Consider the following 8,125-nt stretch of genomic DNA (forward strand, 5'->3'; position numbering starts at 1 on the left):
ATAAGAACTGTATCGGTTTTAAACTGTACATTTTCGTGGACCGCTCTACTATTATCCGCAAGGTGCATGATATTCTAGGCGGGCAAGCGTTTCTCAGCACAACACCTGCAGTGGTGGACAAATTACACGTCTTCATTACTAAAGTCAAAGTATAGATGTTCCTGGTCAAACATTACTCCAATGCAAGTGAAAGTTGTTCCGTCAAATTATATCTCAAAACCTATTTTCACAAAGCATGAGTGTAGTCAAGAATGCATGGGTGTACATTCTGCTGCATTATGTTTATCTTGGAAAGATTGTAACATATCTAAAAAGTATACCATGAAATATAAACGGAAACTTAGTTACTTCAAGCACAGACAAGTTTAAAATGTTCATCTAGAATAAAAAAAGTTTGTCAGCTGAAGACCTCAACAGGCTTTTTCAGGTTAGTTGGTGATATTTTGTCAGCTGTGATGAAGTTTGTGCTGTGATTTAAAAAAAACACTCAAACGCGGGCTTGAAACATGGCCATGGTGCTCAGGTAGAAAGTCATCATCCTTCTCGGTCATAGCCATTATCACCACGACTAAATGAACGGACTGATTTGAAGAACGTTTGATCTGTGTTTAATCTACGATCAACCGAGGTACGGCTACACCATTTAGACAAACCAAACACAAGTACACAAACAGTTTACGGTCTTTGGGATCTGATTTAAGGAAAGAAAATTCATCATCTGACTTTAAAGCAAAAGTAGTGAGTAACTAGAGCATTGATAGAAATGTAGTGGAGTCAAAAGTATAATATTTGTCTTTCAAATGTAGTGGAGTAAAGGTAATAAGTTCCCCAAAAAATAATACTCAAGTAAAGTACAGATACTCGAGAATGCTGACCTACCAAGTTTAGTGTAAACTAAACAAACTAGCCAATCAGAAGATCAAATCATGTGAGATCCATAATGCCACTCCAACAAGTTCAGTTTATGTAGATGAATCAACTAGATGATCATGAAATCTGAGGGTGCTGCAAATGAAGTTGTCAATTCTCTGCAGTATCTCTTGTAGATTCATCACCTCAAGCAGCATCTCCACAATAGTATTTTGTCTCCAGCAGGATGCTCCTTGTCCCATATACTGGTGCCACTTCTGCTATCACACGACACTTAAACTGATCAGATCTAACAAAGCCAGTAGCCCATCATGCACTAATCATGTCTATCAAGTGACACCTGTCATCCAACCACATGCATCAGATACACCTACAGCATCAATGCCACATCTAGCTGAAATAAGTTTACTTTATGGATGCTTTAATCCAGTTGACTTGTGGTGCACAAATGTGGGGGAAAAAAAATATGAAGACAAAAGACTTTGTAAATACAACAAGCAACAGGAAGCAAAGAAGACGTGGATTAAGTGGCCACTCAACGAGGGGGTTCAGTTATCAGAGTTAGCCTCTCCTATGGAATCATCTATCGGTTAGGGTCTGGGAGGCAGGAACCCTCTCTACTTTTAAGAGTAGGCTTCAAACTTTCCTTTTTGATAAAGCTTATAGTTAGAGCTGGCTCAGGCTTGGACCAGCTCTTACTTATGCTGCTATAGGCTTAGACTGCCAGGGGTACCGACACACAGGGATCCTGTCTCTCCCTTTCTGGAGTCCCTGAGCTCCCTTGTCTCGTAGGTTCCTCTTCCTCTGCCGTAGACGGCCTGCTGCTGTGTAGGCCTGACTCCAGCTGCTAAAACTACTACTGTCCGTCTCCCCACTACCATCTCTCTCTCTTCATCTCCCACTAGCCCTCTCTCCAACACGATCTCAGCAGATGTGTGTCTAACATAAGTCTGGTCCTGCTCGAGGTTTCTGCCTGTTAAAGGAAGTTTGTCCTTGCCACTGTAACTTGCTAAATGCTGCAAAGTGCTCTGCTCATGGTGGATTAAGATGAGTCCTGTCTGTAAGATGGGACTGGATCTTATCTGTCTTTGTTAATAATTTAACATAGAGCACTGTCTAGACATGCTATGTTTGTAAAAGCATCTTGAGATAAAGTTTGTTGTGATTTGGCGCTATATAAACAAATAAAGATTGATTGATTGATAGATATCATTCTCAGGTAGAGGTAATTTGTCAGTTCAGAGGTCCTTTTAGGTAAAAATATTTTACAGTTTTTGTAAAACTACATATCAAACACACATATCTTGCATTCACAAATCATACCCACACCACTGCAACACCAAGCAGCAGTCCCTTATTTTGTACTTAAAAACTACAAGAAAACATGAATTGATTAACAGCTAAGTGATTGTCTCAGATTTTCAGTTGTAATTGACCTCAGATTGCAGGTGTGTCTGTGAAAGTGAAGAGAAGTTGCAGATGTACAAACTGTCATAAAAGTTATGAGACACGAAAACCGGCAGGACCACATCAACAGCTTATATAACTAGATTCACCTCAGGCTAATGAGCATGTTCAGTAACCTAACTCAAAAACTGCATGTGCTCTACTGCATGGCATTTAAAATGAATGCACACACAGTACAGAGTTTTTTTATTCAATCATTCATGCTGCTGTGCGTGTTTGAGTGACTTGTATGAGCTGAAGAGGGACTCATCACCTGTGTACCTGTTCGCTTTCAGAGCATGAGGAAACTTGCTGCTGTAGCTGAAGTTCACAATACACCTTTTCATCATCATCTGTTGCAGCTGCATAGTCACCATCCCCTATAGAGCAGGCTGCCCTGAAGCTGTAACTCACCTACGAGTGCACCTTCCTTTACTTATAAGGTCTCTGCTCTGTTATACAAGACAGCATAGGTTCATACCCTTCTCGTACTCATCTGTCTCTTAAAATAACAGAAATGTGATTCAAGCTGCAAAAACGTATGCCAACATTTTTCAATCAGTGCACTGAAGTGTATGCACAGCCATCTGTGATTCATTTACAACATTTTACACCTTTCCTTCCTCCCTCCCAACTCTATCCTTTGTGCCAAAAGAAGCATTTTATCCGGTTTCACATTATGCTGGTGAGGTTTTCATTTAGCATCGCAAATATTACAACAGAGCGCCCTTTCCTGCCACCATTTGGCCCCTTCATCGCCCTGACTTGCTGTGACTTGAATGAGCTGAAGCAGAGGCATCGTCTTTCTTTAGCTCTTTACTTAATGAGATCACAGGAACAGACATTTTTTGAGCATTGGTTTAATATTATATTTATTTCAGTAGTCAGAGGTGCCAATGTAATGCAGGTAACCTTAAAGTACCCAGTTGGGTACCAAACCCTAACGCTTGTTTTTACTGTTACACCGAATTATTTAAATTCCAAGCTGTCACTGTGTCACTCCCTGAAATAGCTGAGGGTAATTAATGTGGCGTCCTTAAGAGTACAGTATGGACACTTGTACTCAAACTTGAGCGCTTTGTCAGCTTGTATTGCAGGTTGTATAAATGTGGGTGGATTAGGGCTGAGGATGTATTTTGCTTCATTAAGGCCTCTTTCTTCTAACCTTTCAACTCAAACTATGCGATGCTGATTGCATGATAAAATAAATCTTGATGTGTTTTGTATGCAGCGTTAAATTGTGCACTGTGGCTATAACATCAAACTCTGTGTGAAGTGAGACATTATATGTAAGCTAAATTGTGAGACGTGCATGACCAGATGTAGTATGTTTTGTATTTTTTCTGCTGTTTGCAATGGCTTTATTTGCTCTTCCAACAGCAACACTTTTGTTGCTTTAAGGTATCAGTGTTGGTATATATAATTCTGGCCCTGTGTCATGTGTTATCAGATCCAAGAGCAAGTTTGCATCATCGCTCACTACAGCCATTGGCTGTAGTGAGTTCAGCCCCTGAACATCATTGGTTTCTTCGTCAATTTCACTTCCTTGTTAGAGGTTGACAAGATAAAGGCTGTTTTCAAAACGGCCTACTACATGCGACCTACTAATGTAGTAGGCAGTAGGTACTGCCTACTACATACTGCGTTTGAATTTAGTATGTAGTATGAGTGCTCGAGTGGGGGTAAAATGGAGCGTGAGATCCACAGGCGGATTGGTGCAGCGTCAGCAGTGATGCGGACGTTGTATCGGACCATTGTGGTGAAGAGGGAGCTGAGCCGGAAGGTAAAGCTTTCGATTTACCAGTCGGCCTACGTTCCAACCCTCACCTATGGTCATGAGCTGTGGGTCATGACCGAAAGGATAAGATCGCGGATACGGTTGAAATAAGCGGTTGAAATGAGTTTTCTGCGAGGGGTGTCTGGGCTCGGCCTTAGATATAGGGTCAGGAGCTCGGACATCTGGAGTGAGCTCGGAGTAGAGCCGCTGCTCCTCCGCGTCGAAGGGAGTCAGCTGAGGTGGTTCGGGCATCTGATAAGGATACCTCCCAGACGCCTCCCTATAGAGGGGTAGACCCAGAACACGGTGAAGGGATTATATCTCCCGCCTAGTCTGGGAACGCCTCGGGATTCCCCAGGAGAAGCTGGAAAGTGTTGCTGGGGAGAGGGATGTCTGGGTCAATTTGCTTGGACTGCTACCCCCGCGACCCGACCCCGGATAAGCTGAAGAAAATGGATGGATGGATGGGTATGAGTGCTCTGTTGAATCGGTGTTGCATTACACTCGGCCAGACGTTTTGGAAAGCATGCACACTGAATTTTGGCCAAATCAGTACATACTGCTAGTATAGTAGGCGGTTTCGAAAACAGCAAAAGACATGTCCTACGCTAAAAAAGCACATTTACCAACTAATATTTCCGCCACAGTTCGTGCAAGTCAGTTTTCGGATATTTTACATGAAAGCGGGGGTAAACTGTTTTGCACGTTGTGCAATATCGTGGTGGAACATAAACGTATGTCCTCACTTGATCGGCACTTTCAACAGCAAATCACGCACGAAGCAGGCAGGACAAGTGACGATGACAACGTTGTTATTTATAGATACTCAACTTCTCCTTTAGTATTAATAAGCTATAGAACATACTCTTTGATTTTGTTGACGAGACGATGACGAGACAAAAAATTTAATTGATGGACCGCCAGACATTAAGAATCCATGTGTCCCCCACTGTGCGTCTAAGCTTTAAAGATAAAAGTGATTCATTCCTGTGACAGACTGAGTTATTATCTGAGGGGCACAGTGTTAGCTTGGAGGAAACCAAGATGGCGCCACGGGCGGTCGCCCTGGTACTGCGCTCTCTTGTACGTGTTGTGTTTTTCTCTTTTTTTGTAGTACCTCCATCACTGTCTGGTCTGGATCTGCAACCAAACTAGACAAACACAGACTGCAACGGACTATAAGGACTGCAGAAAAAATCATCGGTGTCGACCTGCCCCCCATCCAGGACTTGTACCGGTCCCGGGCCAGGAAACGGGCAGGTAGCATCACCGCTGACCCCTCACACCCTGGACACAAATTCTTCAAACTCCTCCCCTCCGGCAGGTGCTACAGATCACTGTGCGCCAAAACAACCCGCCATAAGAACAGTTTCGTCCCCCAGGCTGTCACTCTGATGAACACTAAACCATAACAGTGTCATACCTGTCAGATAAATACTCTCTGTAAATACACATGTAAATATACAATGCAACAATTTTCCAAGCAGAATTCCATATTTCTATTTTTTGTATTATTTAACTACTATTTTATAATGTAAAAACTACCTCTGCTACTCACCACTGCACTATTATCATATTATTTTAGCCTGTACATATTAGTCATGTCTATTTTTTGTTCTTTTGTATTTATAGCTGATGTTATTATTTTTATTAAATTTTTATTTGTAGGTCTTATTCTTATGCCTTGTACAAAGAGAGCACAGTTTACCAAAGTCAAATTCCTTGTGTGTTCAAGCATACCTGGCCAATAAAGCTGATTCTGATTCTGGTCACCTACCTGCAGCAGGTATGCTTCATGACCCAGCTCTCTTCACCTCCATGCATCTGTCTCATCTTCATTGAGGATTTTTACCCCGTGTGTGCGTTAGTGACAAAGACACAACGGGGGACGTCTGTTTGATGTTTGCTGATTTGGCCGCCATTACCATAAAAAGCTCCCGTCTTTAGGTTGATTTAATCCAGTTTGGTGATACATCAGACACCTTCAGTAAGTTTTGATCAACTCCTTGTGGAAAGATGCAGATGCATTTCGGAGTGCCGTGACCTGACTGTGTCCAGTGCGCCTGTCACTGCAGGTGCATTCAAGGACCGTCGTAAATGTGCAATACAGCCCTTTCATGGCATTTTTCTCTGAATCAAGATAATCAAAATACAGTCACAGTGGTCACATCAAGAATGATTTATTTTGACTTTTTAGCAGGGCCAGGCTAAATGATTTAACTTAAGATATTACACAAGCAAAAGTGTTAAAAGAGTGAAATGTTGATGATTTTAACACTTGGTACAACCCTGTGACCGATATCTGATCCACTACATGAATTATTGAAAGAGTGAAAATGTTTCGGCAAAAATCAAAGACTAAAATGTCGACTAAACTAGACTAAAACTATAAAGGGCTGAAAAGACTAAAATGTGACTAAAACTAACAGGCATTTTCGTCTAAAGACTAAGACTAAGACTAAATCTAAAATAGCCGCCAAAATGAACACTGTATGCCAGTGCAGTATTTCACAAAGTCTGGGGGATTAAGATGGAGACTCTCTGTGATGTTACCTGTGCGCAAATAAAGTATATTTTGTTAAAATAGTTGAAATCTCAAGCATTTTTTGGTATGGCTAGCAACAACACTAAAAACAACTGCCAATAATTTAGCATATTTACTTGCCCCTGAGGTGTTAATTGGGAAAAAAAAAACTTTTTAAAAAAATCCCAACTTTCACTGCAATTAATTAAATATTTTTTGTAAAAGTTTAAACAATTTTCTCTGTGTCTCACTTTTTAAAACTTTTTTTAAAATGTGAATATCAGTCTCCTAATTTGTCAGGCTTCTATTAAAGGTCATGTGACCCTGACCAACTCATAATAAAAGTAGTTCTACATTTGTCCACAACATCAGTAGGTTACTTACTTGGGCCCCGTCAGCACACATATGTGGATATTTTTAGAAATGTTATTTTTTCTCTCCATTTTTGCCACACGTCCTCACCTAAACTGACTCTTAGGTCACTGAAAATGAAGGTCTTCCAAAAATCCTTCCAGGGGACCGAGAAGTGTAAGCACTCACCCCATATTTAGAAGCTATCATCCTTGTCACAGATGTTGCTGGATCGACCTCGGCCAAGGTCATTTGCTACCTGTCTTCCCCCACTCTCTACTATCCACACTTCATATCTATCTTCAGCTGTCCTATCTAATAAAGGCGAAAATGCCCAAAAATATAACTTAAAAAAAAGAGAACGCCTTCAAAGGTGAAGATTTTTGGGAGCTATATTTTGTCATTTTCGTGCCAACAGCGAAACTTACGTACCTTTGCATTGCAATTGTTGTATATACTGTACGTATTGTGCATTTGCCAATATGGTGGGCTACAAATTTGTTTATGACTGCTCGGTACTGTTAAGTTTGATTGCATGTTTAGAAGGAAACCTCCTTGCTGTTCTTCATAATTATAACTCAGCGTGAGAGCGAATAATATATCATGCTTAATAGTGTTAGCGTCACCACTCTGTTCACAGTTTAAAAAACACAGTTTACAATTACTGCTAACTCAGTGGCTGTTTTTGAAACCACTTACTATTCTAGAAGTAGTACTGATTTGGACAAACATGCCATGTATGCCGGTGACATTATCATGATTCATGAGATCAGATTAACTGTTCTCAAGGTGACCAGTCCATGAAGGTGGCTTAAGATACTACTCAAACATTCAGCACAAGGCTTTATTTATAGAGTGATAGGTATTAATGAAATCCATTCATTGTGTTGTCACTGTTTATGCTTCTATAATCCCTTTATTTGTTTAAGCTGGCAGAGGTTTGACATCGGGTTGTAGAAATCAAATGAGCAGTGTTGTTGCACAAACAGCTTGGAGTCCTTTTTTTTAGTCAAGCTGGCATGCAAACGAAGCATCATTCCACATTTGTCTCACCCTGCCCCATGCCTTTCAAGAAACTCGCCCATCATTCTGCACCCAACATTCTTAATATTAATTACTACCTCCATTCTCATAATTAATCTCCTTGGTGTGACACT

Source organism: Notolabrus celidotus, chromosome 11 (genome assembly GCF_009762535.1).
Source record: "Notolabrus celidotus isolate fNotCel1 chromosome 11, fNotCel1.pri, whole genome shotgun sequence".
Lineage (NCBI taxonomy): Eukaryota > Metazoa > Chordata > Actinopteri > Labriformes > Labridae > Notolabrus > Notolabrus celidotus.